The sequence below is a fragment of the Cervus elaphus genome, chromosome 32, assembly GCF_910594005.1.
Source record: "Cervus elaphus chromosome 32, mCerEla1.1, whole genome shotgun sequence".
In the NCBI taxonomy this organism is placed as follows: Eukaryota; Metazoa; Chordata; class Mammalia; order Artiodactyla; family Cervidae; genus Cervus; species Cervus elaphus.
Window position 1 is genome coordinate 27,327,984 of NC_057846.1, and position 15,332 is coordinate 27,343,315.

The 15,332-nt window shown below is 41.8% G+C and overlaps 1 protein-coding gene across 6 annotated transcripts in view; it reads left to right on the forward strand.

Annotated features, from left to right (window-relative positions):
- Positions 1 to 15,332, forward strand: part of MTUS1 (microtubule associated scaffold protein 1) — a 181,370-nt gene that overhangs the window by 155,392 nt on the left and 10,646 nt on the right. The gene's annotated exons all lie outside the window — the stretch shown is intronic.

Genomic DNA, 15,332 nt, shown 5'->3' on the forward strand with positions numbered 1-15,332 from the left:
GTCAGCTCTTCGCATCAGGTGGTCAAAGTATTGAAGTTTCAGCTTCAACATCAGTCCTTCCAGTAAACACCCAGGACTGATTTCCTGGTTAGATCTCCTTGCAGTCCAAGGGACTCTTAAGAGTCTTCTCCAACACCATAGTTTAAAAGCATCAATTCTTCGGCGTTCAGCTTCCTTTATAGTCCAACTCTCACATCCATACATAACTACTGGAAAAACCATAGCCTTGACTAGACGGACCTTTGTTGACAAAGTAATGTCTCTGCTTTTTAATATGCTGTCTAGTTTGGTCATAACTTTCCTTCCAAGGAGTAAGCATCTTTCAATTTTATGGCTGCAGTCACCATCTGCAGTGATTTTGGAACCCCCAAAATTAAAGTCAGCCACTCTTTCCCCATCTATTTGCCATGAAGTGATGGGACCAGATGCCATGATCTTAGTTTTCTGAAAGTTGAACTTTAAGTCAACTTTTTCACTTTCCTCTTTCACGTTCATCAAGACGCTCTTTACTTCACTTTCTGCTATAAGGGTGGTATCATCTGCATATCTGAGTTTATTGATATTTCTCCTGGCAATCTTGATTCCAGCTTGTGCTTCCTCCAGCCCAACGTTTCTCATGATGTACTCTGCATATAAGTTACATAAGCAGGGTGACAATATACAGCCTTGACGTACTCCTTTTCCTATTTGGAACCAGTCTGTTGTTCCATGTCCAGTTCTAACTGTTGATTCCTGACCTGCATACAGGTTTCTCAAGAGCCAGGTCAAATAAAAAAAAAAAAGAGCCAGGTCAGGTGGTCTGGTATTCCCATCTCCTTCAGAATTTTCCACAATTTATTGTGATCCACACAGTCAAAGGCTTTGGCATAGTCAATAAAGCAGAAATAGATGTTTTTCTGGAACTCTCTTGCTTTTTCAATGATCCATCAGATGTTGGCAATTTGACCTCTGGTTCCTCTGCTTTTTCTAAAACCAGCTTGAACATCTGGAAGTTCACGGTTTACATATTGCTGAAGCCTGGCTTGGAGAATTTTGAGCATTAACATGTCAGGCAGTGGTATGAAGTGGCTAGACTGTGTGGTCATACTCTGCACGTTCAGATCTTTGGTAGTTGGATGACCTCGGGTGGGGGAGACATAGCACACGTCCTCTGTCCCAATTTCTTTCTCTGTAAAATGGCAGTAACCTTTGTCTGCCTTTTTAAGGGCAGCCACGAGGACTGCATGAGGTAACTTGTTGCAGAGTGACTACCACCAAGTGTTATGGAAAAATCTGAATGAACTTCTTGGCCAACCCAATAAATAGTAAGATGTGTGCAGTTGATAGCTGTGTAGTAACCGATTAGCTGTTTTATGAGAGACTGTACCGCAGACTAACCTATATAACCCCATGGACTGCAGCCCGATAGGCTCCTCTGTCCATGGGGATTCTCCAGGCAAGAATACTGGAGTGAGTTTCCATGTCCTCCTCCAGGGGATCTTCCTAACCCAGGGATCGAGCCTATATCTCCTGCTTTGCAGGCAGATTATTTACCCACTGAGCCACCTGGGAAGCCCATACTGCAGAAGAGAATAGTAATTCAGCTAAATATTATTGGAAATCCCTTAGGACAGGCTATTTTTTTCTCTTGACTTTCAAATGGAAAAACGAGATGTGATGGATCCCTTCCCAATACATTACAAGTGCTTGGTATGCACTTTGCCATTTTGCCTCCTGGTCTTCATATGCTCATGTTTAATGACAATGGATCTTGTAAGTGAACAGAGCCTAATTTCATTCACCCCTTAAATAATATCTTTTAAGGCTGTTATGGTCAGCTGTTTTCCTATCCATTCCCACAGTTTCAACTACAACCTGTAGGGTGATGACTCGGATTTATTTTTCTAGTCTTCTCCTTCCCAAGCTGCAGATAACACTTTTCCCAGTGAAGAGCTGCCTCTAGAAAAGTCAGTCTAGTGTAATCAGACTTCCTGACTCCCAGCCTCGCTTTGTGAATATTCTGTAGTGTCTCCTTGTTCAAACCTCAGTCTGTTCATCACCTTCTTCAGTGGGCTGTTATTCACTTACCACCCAAGCTACCAACTAAGGTCATGATCCTCTTTCTCCATCCTCCACACAGTACCCATCTGTGTTCTAAATGTTGTTCAGACTGGCCGTTCCTGACTGTCCTGATTTAAGCCCCATAATTTCTCACCTGCAGTGTATCCCAGTGGTCACCCGGCAGATCACCTTGCCTCCAGGCCTGCTTCTCTCTTCTCCAAATGCTACCAGGACTAGACTTGTAATAAGTCTCATGTGTGTCGTCTAGCAGACACTTTTAGCAAACATAAGTAGACCCCCATTTTAGTTTGGGGATGAAGTCCAAACATACTAAAGCCAACATGTGTGATGTGATCGTACATTTCTGGTGCAGCTTCATGGTGTCTGACCCTCATTCCCCTCTGCACACCTCCTTTTCTCTCCCTGGGTCCCAGCCACAGGCTCGTTCACACCTCTTTTGTGCTTTTTTGCATGCATGCCAAGTCATTTCAGTCGTGTCTGACTCTTTGCAACCCTATGGACTGTAGCCCACCAGGCTCCTCTGTACAAGGGATTCTCCAGGCAAGAATACTGGAGTGGGGTGTCTTGCCTTTCTCAAAGGGTTCTTCCCGACCCAGGGAAAGAACACATCTCTTCACATCTCCGGCATTGGCAGGCGGGTTCTTTACCACAGGTGCCACCTGGGAAGCCCTGGTGCTTCTTGGGCACACACCATCCTCTCTGAAAGGCTCTCTTCTATCTTCCCGCTATCTTTCTGTGTCTCTAGTCTCCTCCTTCTCATTACTTATTTTTAAAGTCCCAGCTAAAATATTTATTTTGTCTTCAATTGAGTTTCACCCAACTCTTTCAAACACGTGAATTGCATCTCCTACTATACTCTTCAAGGTACCTCTTAAGGGTATTTATTTATAGACCACATAGTCCAGAGCTGTGAGCACCTCAAGGGCGAGGTAAGTATGTCCTTCATCTGTGTGGCTCTACCAGCTAGTATCTTGTGCCTGGCACTTAGTACTTCTGATGCTTAGTACACTGACTCAGAGAATGAATGAATGACTTCATTGCTGAGGATGAGAGCTAAGGAAAGTGGGTTTTATCCTTATCATATGCTAATACTTAATGGTTTCTGTACACAGATGTCTTCCTATAAACTGTTAAAAATAAGTAATAATGTAAGATGAGCTGTAATTCTCTTGGAAACATTTTACATTATGCCTGACAATCCCAGTTAATCAGGTCATTCTGAAAATGTCAGCTCTTGAAATAAATTACAGTTCAATTTAATGGTCTACATAATCCACAGCAAACATTTGGCCTCTGAGATAGGGAATAAATGTGTCATTCTGATTCTTTCCAGGGTCATGTTGGTGTAATGGGGAGCCATAATTATGATCCTCTGCGGTTCCTATTGTTTTATTAACCTTAATGAATGAAATCACATTTTTAATCTAAATCAGTAAAGGTTAGTTTGTATTTCACAATTACTCTTTAGTCATCAGAAATAATAGCTAACTCACATCTTGCCCTGATTGTTTTTATGTCATGATACAAATGAGATTTTAACCCTTATATTCAGCAAAGATTCCTGGCTTCTTATAATAATGGCATAAAAGATAGTTGACTTTGCTTTCTGTGTGTAAAAAGGATAGGTTTGGCAACAGCATTTATTGACTGCCTGCTCTTTCCTAACATCAGTGTTCATCTCTAAGTCTACTGGTTTGCATTTTTTTTTTTTTTTTGGTGTGCATTTTATAGAAAGAAAAAAAGGGAGAAAGGAAGAAATTGAGGTTTAACAGTTATGTAACTTTCTTAAGGTCGGTATTAAAAGGCAAAGCCCCTGGATAAAAACCCAGGATGACTAGACCACCAAACACTTGTTGATCACAAAAAAGAAACCACAGTGCAACCAAATATTTGAAAGATTGGGAAATCATTGGCTATAAACCACCAGTTTGCATTGATCATTACTTTTGGAATCTTTTTATTCAAGTCAAGAGTTCAAGAAGTATTATTAGGTGAAAAAATCTTTTTATGTACTAGGGAAAAGTGACTTGGCTCTGCATGAAGCACTGTACACATTGTCTAATCAATGCTTAACTGTGCCTGTGAACTTGAATATACCTCACACCTTTATGGAATGTGTTAATTCTTTCACTGGTTTTGTGTACAGTTCAGTTCAGTCACTCAGTTCTCTCTGACTCTTTGCGACCCCATGGACTGCAGCACACCAGGTCTCCCTGTTCATCACCAGCTCCCGGAGTTTACCAAAATCCACGTCCATCGAGTCGGTGATGCCATCCAACCATCTCATCCTCTGTCGTCCCCTTCTCCTCCTGCCCTCAATCTTTCCCTGCATCAGGGTTTTTTCCAATGAGTCAGCTCTTCGCTGACACGGTTTTGTGTACAGTCATGGTTTAACAAGGTTGTATATTTAGAATAATTTTAAAACTCTTTGACAGTTAAGTCACTTTAGAGTTGCAGAATTCCAGAAGTAATTTTTGAAGTGGGCTTTAATGAAAAATCTATTAATATATACAGTGAAAACCAACTGTATGCCAAAACAGAATTCTTTTTTAAAAATTTATTTAATTGAAGGATAATTACTATATTGTGTTGGTTTCTGCCATACATCAACATGGATCAGCCATGAGTATACATATGTCTCCTCCCTCATGAGCCTCCCTCCCACCTTCCACCCCATCCCACTCCTTTAGATGGTTACAGGGCCCCAGTTTGAGTTCCCTGGGTTGACTGCAAATTCCCACTGGCTCTCTATTTTACATATGTTAGTGTATGGTTCCATGCTCCTCTCCATTCGTCCCATCCTCTCCTTCCTACCCGCCTCCCTGTGTCCATAAATCTGTTCCCTGTATCTGCATCTCCATTGCTACCCTGCAAATAGGTTCATCAGTACCATCTTTCTAGATTCTGTATATATGCGTTAATATACTCTCTTTCTGACTGACTTCACTCTGCATAGTAGGCTCTAGGTTCCTCCACCTCATTAGCATTGACTCAAATGCATTCCTTTTTATGGCCGAGTATTATTCCATTGTGTATATGTACCACAGCTTCTTTATCCACACATCTGCCAATAGACATCTAAGTTGCTTCCATGTCCTAGCTATTGTATATAGTGCTGCAGTGAACATTGGGGTACATGTGTCTTTTTAAATTTTGGTTTCCTGAGGGTATATGCCCAGTAGTGGGATTGTTGCATCATATGGTGGTTTTTTTTTTTTTTTTTTTTTTTTTTTTTTTTTTTTTTTTTGTCATATGGTGGTTTTATTCCTTGTTTTTTAAGGAATCTCCATACTGTCTTCCATAATGGCTATAGCAATTTTCATTCCTACCAACCGTGCATGAGGGTTCCCTTTTCTCCACATTCTCTCCAGAATTTATTGTTTGTGGGTTTTTTTGATGGTGGCCATTCTGACAGATGGGAGGTTGTAGTTTTTGTAGTTTTGATTTGCATTTCTCTAAGAATGAGAGATCCAAAACAGAAATCTTTATCTCACTGAGTTGGTTGAAGATGGAGTGGATTCTGTCTCATACTTGGCTTGCTCTTTTTCTATCCACGTCTGTCTGTCCTAAACTTAGACTTGGTTGGCTGTCTCAGTAAATGAAACATTATGTCCTTTCACCTGTAACAATGCACAATATTTACCAAGCATGTCTGTTTTGAAAGCCTCTTGAGTCTTCTTCCTTGTCCTGGTCTTTTTCCTCACTTGTCCTTGTTTAGTTCTGATATGTCTGGTTTTTCCTGATTTAAATCATTTGTCTGGAACAGTGGTCCTCACACTTCACTGTGTAATGAAATAGGCCAGGTTAAAAAGCATATTCCCAGTTCTGACTTGGGTGACTTGGGATGGAGGAGTCTGTGATGATCATTCCAGTGACTTGATGCAAGTGCTCCCTGGACCACACTCTGACAGCGCTCTAGCTTCCAGGATGTTGTTTATTTAATGTAAAATATATGTAAGACTTAAGTGAGCACAGTAAGAGAATAATATCAGAGAGCGCCAACTGAACCGAGTTCATTCTCATACTTAGGCTTCTAAATAATTTGCGGATCAGTAACTTTGACCTGCCCCTTTGAACTTTGACCCCTGAAAATGAATCATCAGGGAGGACAGGCGGAATAGTATCGGACTCACCTTTTTATTGACATTTATGTTAACTTGTTCTTTTATTAGAATAAAAGAACCTTTATTCTTTTGATTGAAGTGTGATTTCCTTAAAGTCTTAACTCACTTGCCTCGGGCCTGAAGCTTGGAACATTTATGCTGGTTATATTCAGCCAGACTTTTGACTCAGATCCACTTTTCAAGTCTAAAATGTTTTGATTGGTGCATGGAATGTTTGCTGGTGTGATGATGAGAGCATCTGTTTTGCAGCGTGTTGTTGGCCAGTGAGTCAGTTGAAAAACAGCAGAGCCTTTTCAAACGTTTATTGGCAGGGAGAGCCTCAGGCTCCATGGAGGCCCAGCTGGCATCTCTCTACTAAGATCTATGACTGGGCCAGACCTTCATCCTGCATGCAAATCAGATTTCGTCAGGACTAATCAGTGTGGGGTGGGGGGAATACTGTTTGTTTGTTTTTTTTTTTTTTTTATCTACCCTACCTTGCAGACCCTCTTGCTTCCACTAGAGAATTAAGCCCTTTTCCTCTAAGGTGTCCATTGTATGAATGAATGAACTTCTCTTTTAATGCATTTCAAGTTGAGAAAATAGCCACTGTGATCAGATTCCGTGTTCTGTGCTGCAGGACCTACATTGAAAAGGGCTGAGTGGATTGAGTTCTAGACCCAATCTTGCCACGTCCATTCCCTCTCTGCTCTAGCAGAGATTTCAGATAATGTCTGTGTTATTAACTCAAGACATGGTTATATTACCTGAAATAAGTGTGAAAGCGCTTGGTAAAAAATAAACTGAGTTTTAAAGGGAAGGTGGTATTATGTATGGGAGAATGGATTTGATGGTGCAGGCAGTTTGTGAAAGGACATTCGTAGTAAGTTGTGTGTGATTCGTGGAAGCCTTTTGAAATCAGTTCTTGTCAATTCATATCATTCCAAGAGCAATCTGAAAGCTCTTCTTAACTAATTTTGAAATTTAGAGACAGACCTTTGTCTCTCCCACATAGCTACCAGATATCTTAGTCTTGTGAAAAAGCAGTGCCTTTGGAGAGCAAAACCTGGGGCTTTCATGAGTAGATGATCTTTCTGCAGACAGTCTGTGAAGACTCACTCTACACATTAGAGCACTCCTTCACTCTGTCCTCACCAGACTCTAAGGTTAGCGGAGCAGGGGGTGTTTAGTACTGCCTGGCACATCAGGGAACCGATCTGCAGAAAACTGGACATGCTGGTTGTTGGTGGGGTAGGTCCTTGCCCTTCTGTAGTTTTGTGGGCACCAGCCTCTCCACTAAGTAGCATATTTCTTTTTTAAAAGGGCTGCTTGGTAATCTCCAATTTTAAGCAGATTAAACCCTAGTTTAAGAGAGTTACCATCATTGTCACTTGTCCTAGAAGGGTATCATGAGCAGATTTCCCTTCAAAGAATAATGCAATGAAATAATCGTGCTACTAGACAGAAGGCTGTGTCCCCATTGATGGTTCTGGGGCTGGGGTACAGGGAAGTAGGTTAAGATAAATGTTTCCCTTCTTTTTATACTCACATGGCAGTGTATTATACATTCTGTTCTACACCTTGTTTTCTGCTTGGCATTTCTTAAAGATCAGTACACAACAAACTTCTCATTCCTTTTTTAAACAGCGGTGAAATTATTTTATTTTTTGAGAATTAGTCCATTATATTATAATTAATTAATTCAACCAACTTCTTCATGGTGGTCATTCGGTTATTTGTCATGTTTTGCTCTTATTAAAAAAATGCTCTAGTAAAGAGCCTCGTATGTCCCTCATTTTGTAGGTGTGGGAGTATGTCAGTAAAATAAATTCTTATTACTGAAATTTCTGGGTCAGAGGAATATGTAGAAAAAAATGTCAGACAAGCCCAAACTGAGGGACATTCTGTAAAATGCCTGACTCTTCAAACTTGTCAAGGTGATGAAAGGCAGGGAAAGACACATTCACAGACTGGAGAAGATGAAGGAGATGTGATGGGTAAATGCAGTGCGCTGTCTGGGGTTGGAGCTGTTATAGCCACGCTTTCCGGGAAAGAAACTCACTCAGAAGGACAATACAGATAGTGGAGTGCAGTTTATTACACCGGCGGGCCCAAGGCAGAGTCTCCTCTTAGCGAAGGACCCCGACCAGCATTTGTGAAAATCTTTTTATACCCAATGTGTACGTGTCCAAACCCACCACCCCAAATCCCTTGAGGCTTACAAAGGAAGGGTAAACACAATCACAATAACCCCATCATTCACGTGTTATGTGTTCAACCAGTTAATAACTGATACGCCTGTGGTTACATTCGGATAGATACTGTCCGGAGGCAGGGGTGATTAGTGTCTGTTTTCTCTTAGGCGATGAGTAGCCTGGATGCGATATTCATGGTTCCCCTGTCCGGAGGGGGTCTTATCCTTCCATTGTCGTTCCCACAGGCCCTAAGCAGAGAGTTCAGAGTCCACTGGAGAGGCGGCCGAGCACAGTCAGCACGGACAGGCCTGAGATGGAGTCCAGGCCCTGTGAATTCCTTCTTCAGAGCCTGGAACAGAAAAAAAAGGACACAGCTTGGAGTTTAGTTAATAATCCTGTGCCAGTATTGGTTTCTTGTGTTAGTCACTCAGTCCTGTCTGACTTGTGGGACCCCACGGACTGTAGTCTGCCAGGCTCCTCTGTCCCTGGAATTCTCCAGGCAAGAATACTGGAGTGGGTTGCCCTTTCTTTCTCCAGGGGATCTTCCCAACCCAGGGGTGGAACCTGGGTCACCTGCACTGCAGGCAGATTTTTTACCATCTGAGCTACCAGGTTAGTTTTGACCAATGTCCTGTCATAATATATGACATCAGCATTAGGGGAAACTAGGAGAGAGGTCTCTGGGAACTATTCTATCTTTGCAGGTTCTCTGAACATCTGAAATTATTACACAAAAGGTCATTCTTAAAAATGGGGGTGTTAGTGGAAAAACCGGTAAAATCAGAATAAAGTCTGTAGCAGAATTAACAGTAATTGCTCCAGTGTTAAAACCTCACAGTTGATGAATGTCCCATATTTAATAAGATGGTAACATCTGGGGAAGTGAGGTGAGGGGTATACAGGAACTCTTGGTACTGTTTGTACCTTTTGTACCAATCTAAAATTATTCCACAGTTATAAGTTGTGTTTTTTAAAAAGCACGTCTGTCCTGAGAAGTGTGTGCTATTCAAGAGAGAAGTAGAAGGTGCCGGAAATAAAAGCAGGTGAGGTGGCCAGAGAGAGATCTGGAGGAGGCAGGAAAGGCTGGACCAAGCATCTCCTGTCCCTGCTGGGTGGGGCAGAGAAGGGAACTCGGCTCAGGGAAGGGGCGGCTGCCACAGCAGGCCTGCTGGAAGCATCTACAGAAGGTGCGGGCACACGGCCGGAGGGTGACGTCATCTCACTTTCCTGTTTGTTCTTTCTGTCATGGTATCTAGAGGGCATCGTGAAACTGCGATCTTCCAAGTGACCTTACCTCCGCCCCAGTTTTCTTTTCCCTTTTTTTCTTTCATATTTTATGCCCTATTTAGATAAAATTACCTAAAAGCTGGGGAAATTCTATGGCATATAATGTCAAGAACAATCATGTAAGAAAGTGAACTTCTGAAGTGGGTGTGCACCCTATCCGTGGGGGTGTGGGGAAATGTGTTTCTGTCTATCTTCTTTGAATACTAGACAAGCTACTTTATAACTATCACATTCTGTCAAAGATCCCCCAAGAGTGTCTGTCTTTGAGGACTCTTCAAACCCATTTGAATTGGTGGACTTTTGCAACCGGCTAGTAATAGTAACATTTGTTGCATGCTTACTCTAGTTAGGCACCTGGCCAGGCACTCCCACATGTTTTATTTAATTGTGCAGGGAACACATGAATATTATCTCCATCTTAAAAATAAGGAAACTCAGGCTTAGAAAGCTTAAGTGTTTTGCTCAAATCACACAGCAGCTAAGTGGTGTGGCTGAGATAAGTATTTTATTGTCATCTATTAAGACATCTTATTTGTGTTCCTGAGAATTAAAATATTTCCAGTTGTCTCAAGATGAAGCCTGCTGCTCAGATACAGAAACTAAGAAAACCTCTGTACCATTTCGAAAGAATACAAACAATTTAGGGCCATGGTTGTGTAATGTTTTTCTTTGTAAACAGTACATTCATTAGTCACCAAAGGGCAATTGGCCTCCATGAGATGGAAATAATACAAGCCTGACCCCTTCCTCTTAGATAAGGCCTCCAGGACCAGTTAGGTAACAGCTGGACTTCACCCCTCGGGGTAAATGGCTAAAGGACCACGATGAAACCAGCTCTGTTGTCAAAGGTATTTCTGGCATTGTGCCTTCTCTAGATGGCATCCAGATAATTGAAAAGGAAAGATTTCAAGCTTTTCACCATTTCTGAAATATTTTTCCCTTTCCCAGTTTTCCACATTTTAAACTGTCAGGGGAGTGTGTCTCTGTTTTTCCTGTCCTGTCATTGCCCTTGGGTTCTCTGGCCTGGTTCATCTCAGGTTGAAAATGTCAACCTGTCAAATGTAATGTGGTGACATGTTCTAGGGCCCATCTTGTAAATGAGTCTGTTTCTGTGTTTCTTGATTCTGAAGAATTTGTATCTCCTTTTAATGAGTAGATTGCTGCAGGGGCGCTCTCATTTTACCAGCATGTGCATGATTTCTGTACAGGCAGTGGTCTCGTTGGTGCCCCATCATAGACATGCTTTTAAAACTCACCTAATAGAATAATTATAACAGCAAGGACAAAGTGTTAGTCACTCACTTGTGTCCGACTCTTTGTGACCCCATGGATTATAACCCACCAGGCTCCTGTGTCCATGGAATTCTCTAGACAGGAATACTGCAGTGGGTTGCTGGTCCCTTCTCCATTGGATCTTCCAGACCGAGGGATCAAACCCGGGTCTCCTGTGTTGCAGGCAGATTCTTTACCATCTGAGCCACCAGGGAAGGACAGAGGGACAACTTTGTACTATGTAGATTTTCTGTCCATGCAGTAACTTCATGAAGACAGTATCACCTAAATCTGTGCAAAAACTCCTTGCTTAGTCCCGATTCTAAGAGATTATGTTTGGTTTGGCTGTGTTGGGTGATTAATTGACTTACCATGAAAGGAAACCTGGAGAATGAGCAGGGAAGGGACAGACTGAGAACAGGAGAAAGAGCCCAGCGGGCCTAGGAATCACTTCCAACCTAAGTACAAGGAGAAGTGCAGGCCGGAAGCTGGAGACCCCCACTCCACCCCCCCCCCCAAGTGTGGGGCACCTAGAGGGGTCCTGAGAATCCTTGATGAAGTGTTGACATGCGTGTCCTTCAGAAAAGAAGTATCCCATGAGTCTTTATGCCAAACAAATGCTTCCCCAGGGCCCCGGCCAGTTCACTCAATGCGGAGCCCTTCATGTGAGAGATGGCTTTATGAACCAGCTGTTCCCCACAGCTGCAGGCTGACGTTACCACCCGGGGCCGGGCCTGCCCTAACCCTGCTCCCCCGGCTGTTTTCTTCCACTTTCCCCTTCCTTCCCTCCTGTCCTCTTTCAGCTCACACACACAGGCCAACAAAGTCAAACACTATTTAAGCTTCTTTTTTTTTTTAAAGAGGAAACACCCTGTTCAGCCACCAATGTGAGATTTCCATCTATTTTATTTTCAAGTCAAACATGCAGACTGACAGTCGTTTGGTGACAAGCAGATGTGTTGAGATCCAGCAGGTGTTACTGTTAACTTCCCCACAGAAGCTCTTCTAGTTTTTGGTCCATGTAGACATTTTATCTCAGATACAAGCATTCAGATGAGCTAGAATTTTTGTTTTTTGTTTTCTTTTGTATTTTGCTGACACATGAAATCCCAAGGGAATTAAGTCAAAAGGTTGTGTGAAATCAAGAGTTCTCTGCCTAGAAAAGCTATTCTTGATGCCTTTGTTGACAGCTTGCAGCATAGTTTTCTATCTCCTACTTTCATGTGAAGAACGTGGAATTCACCCAAGGAGGCTTGTGGCTCTATAATTTGATTTGTATGATTTTGGAAAGGCAGCAGAAGTGAATATTGGGTTGGCCAGAAAGTTTGTGTTGGTTTTTCCATAAGATCTTACCAAAAACCCAAATGAACTTTTTGGCCAACTCAACTTTTACTTCTTTGGCTGACATTTGTCTCCCTGAATCACTTCTTTGTCCTTTGATGATTAGTGATCTGAGGAGGGTGTTTTGTAGCAATCAGCATGACTGTTATCTTTTAGTGAATTCTTTTAAAGAAAAAAAACAACTTCCCAAATTTAGTCCCAAGGCTGGAGTTGTCAGTGAAGTCAATGGTCTATATAGTCTGATCTCCATCTACCTTTTTGACTCTTCTCTCCAACTTTTCTGCCTCGAGATGTTCTAGTTCCCACGGGGCACTATGCGGCGCCTCATCATTGCTCACGGTGGAATACGTGTTCACCCTTAATATCAGTTAGTAGTTCTCACTTTGTTTTTGTAGTCGTGTTAGTTCCTTTCCCCTTCGGTAAGTATTTGTGGGCTTACTTGAATTTTAAGGGTTCTCCTTAGCAGACAGTTTGCTTGTCATTGAAAGGTTCCCTAGTGGCCCATTGGTAAAGAACCCACCTGCCAATGCAGGAGATGCAAGAGACATGGGTTTGATCTCTGAGTCGGGAAGATTCCCAGGAGGAAATGACAACCCACTCCACTATTCTTGCCTGGAAAATTCCATGAACAGAGGAACCTGGTGAGCTACAGTCCATGGGGTTGCAAACGGTCAGACAGGACCGAGAACACACACACCCATGTCATTATTTCAGTATGACTTATTTTACCTCTGGAGGAATACTGATGTGGGACAAGGGCTGGAATTTCTACTGCCATGTGGCATATTCCCAAGAAAACAAGTCTACATGATTGTCCAAAATTCATCCCAGGAGCCAGCCAATTTCCCTTTACTTAGGTAGAATAATCATTGATGTAAATCTCCTTTTCTCTGTGAAATAATCCTTTTCCTTCCACTACTCCAGAAATACATATTTCTTACCAAAATAGGGGTAAGGATTACTTTATAACAGACTTACCAGTACCCATTTTGTATGAGTCCATGGGCACTCTAGCATGTGAAGAATGTACGTCCTCCTTACAGGTACGGTAGCACACCTTTCCCCTAGTAGGTAAAGGAAGGCTGGACAAGTCCAAAGTCAAACTTCCCGCGAAATGATTTTTTTAACTTTTTATTGGAGTAGAGTTGACTTATAATGTTGTGTTAGTTTCAGCTGTACCAGTGATACATACATCCATGCTTTTTTAGATTCATTGCCCATACAAGTCATTGTGTTGAGTAGAGTTCCCTGTGCTATACAGTAGGTTCTCACTAGTTGCCTGTTTATACAGTAGTGTATATGTGTTAATCCCAATCTCCAAATGGGTCTCCTTTCCTCCAAGTAACCAAAAATCTGTTTTCTATATCTATGCTTCTACTTCTAGTTTGTAAATATCTGTACCCCTCCTTTTTTTTAGATTCCACATATAAGTGATATTACATGATATTTGTCTTTCTGTGTCTGACTTCACTTAGTATGACAATGTCTAGGTCCATCCATGTTGCTGCAAATGGTTTTGTTCTTTTTAACTGCTGAGTAATATTCCATTGTATATATGTACCACATCTTCTTTATCCACTCCTCTGTCAGAGGATACTTAGGCTGCTTCTACGTGTTGGGTACTGTAAATAGTGCTGCTGTGAACGCTGGGGTGCGTGTATCTTTTTGAATTATGGTTTTCCCTGGGTATATTTTGGGTCATATGATAGTAATATTTTTAGGTTCTTTTATTTTTTTAAGAAATGTCCATGCTGTTCTCTATGGTGGTTGGACCATTTTACATTCTCACCAACAGTGTAGGAGGATCCCTTTTCTCCACACCCTCTAGGGCATTTACTGTCTGCAGATTTTTTTGATGATGGCCATTCTGACTGGTGTGAGGTGATACCTCATGAAAAACTAAGATCATGGTATCTAGTCCCATCACTTCATGGCAAATAGATGGGGAAACAATGGAAACAGATTTTATTTTCGGGGGCTCCAAAATCACTGCAGATGATGACTGCAGCCATAAAATTAAAAGACGATTGCTCCTTGGAAGAAAAGCTATGACCAACCTAGACAGCATATTAAAAAGCAGAGACATTACTTTTCCAACAAAGGTCCATCTAGTCAAAGCTATGGTTTTTCCAGTAGTCATGCATGGATGTGAGAGTTGGACTATGAAGAAAGCTGAGTGCCGAAAAATTCATGCTTTTGAACTGTGGTGTTGGAGAAGACTCTTGAGAGTCTCTTGGACTGCAAGGAGATCCAACCAGTCCTAAAGGAGATCAGTCCTGGGTGTTCATTGGAAGGACTGATGCTGAAGCTGAAACTCCAATACTTTGGCCACCTGATGTGAAGTGGTGACTCATTTGAAAAGACCCTGATGTTGGGAGGGGTTGGGGGCAGGAGGAGAAGGGGACGACAGAGGATGAGATGGTTGGATGGCATCACTCACCCAATGGACATGAGTTTGAGTAAGTTCCAGGAGTTGGTGATGGACAGGGAAGCCTGGTGTGCTACAGTCGATGGGGTCTCAAAGAGTTGGACACGACTGAGCAACTGAACTGAACTGAATAATTAGTGATGTTGAGCATCTTTTCATGTGTTTGTTGGCCATCGGTATGTTTTCTTTGGAGAAATGTCTATTTGACTCTTCTGCCTATGTTTTGATTGGGTTCATTTGATATTGAACTGCATGAGCTATTTGTATATTTTTGAGATTAATCCCTTATTAGTTGCTTTGTTTGCAAATGTTTTCTCCCATTTCTTTCAGGATTTATTATAGTGTGTGTGGGTATTTATTCACGTGAAAGTTCTGCAAGGTATTGTTAATAATTCTGTTCTGGGTGGTGGTAGTGAAAGGTTAGGCTGGTCTGATTTTAAATTACGTTTATCAAATTTCTTTGCCTTTTAAAAATGTTAACCTTTCAATTTATTCACATAGTAGTGTAGCTTTTCAGTGTGTTTTCCCTAGTTTTTATGTTCTGGTGGTTTGTGTTCCATATAATCTAATATTTTGTTTTTCTTACTGTGTTTTTGAAGTCATGAGTCTACATTGGCTCCAATCATGTGCAAGCTTCAAGTCTGT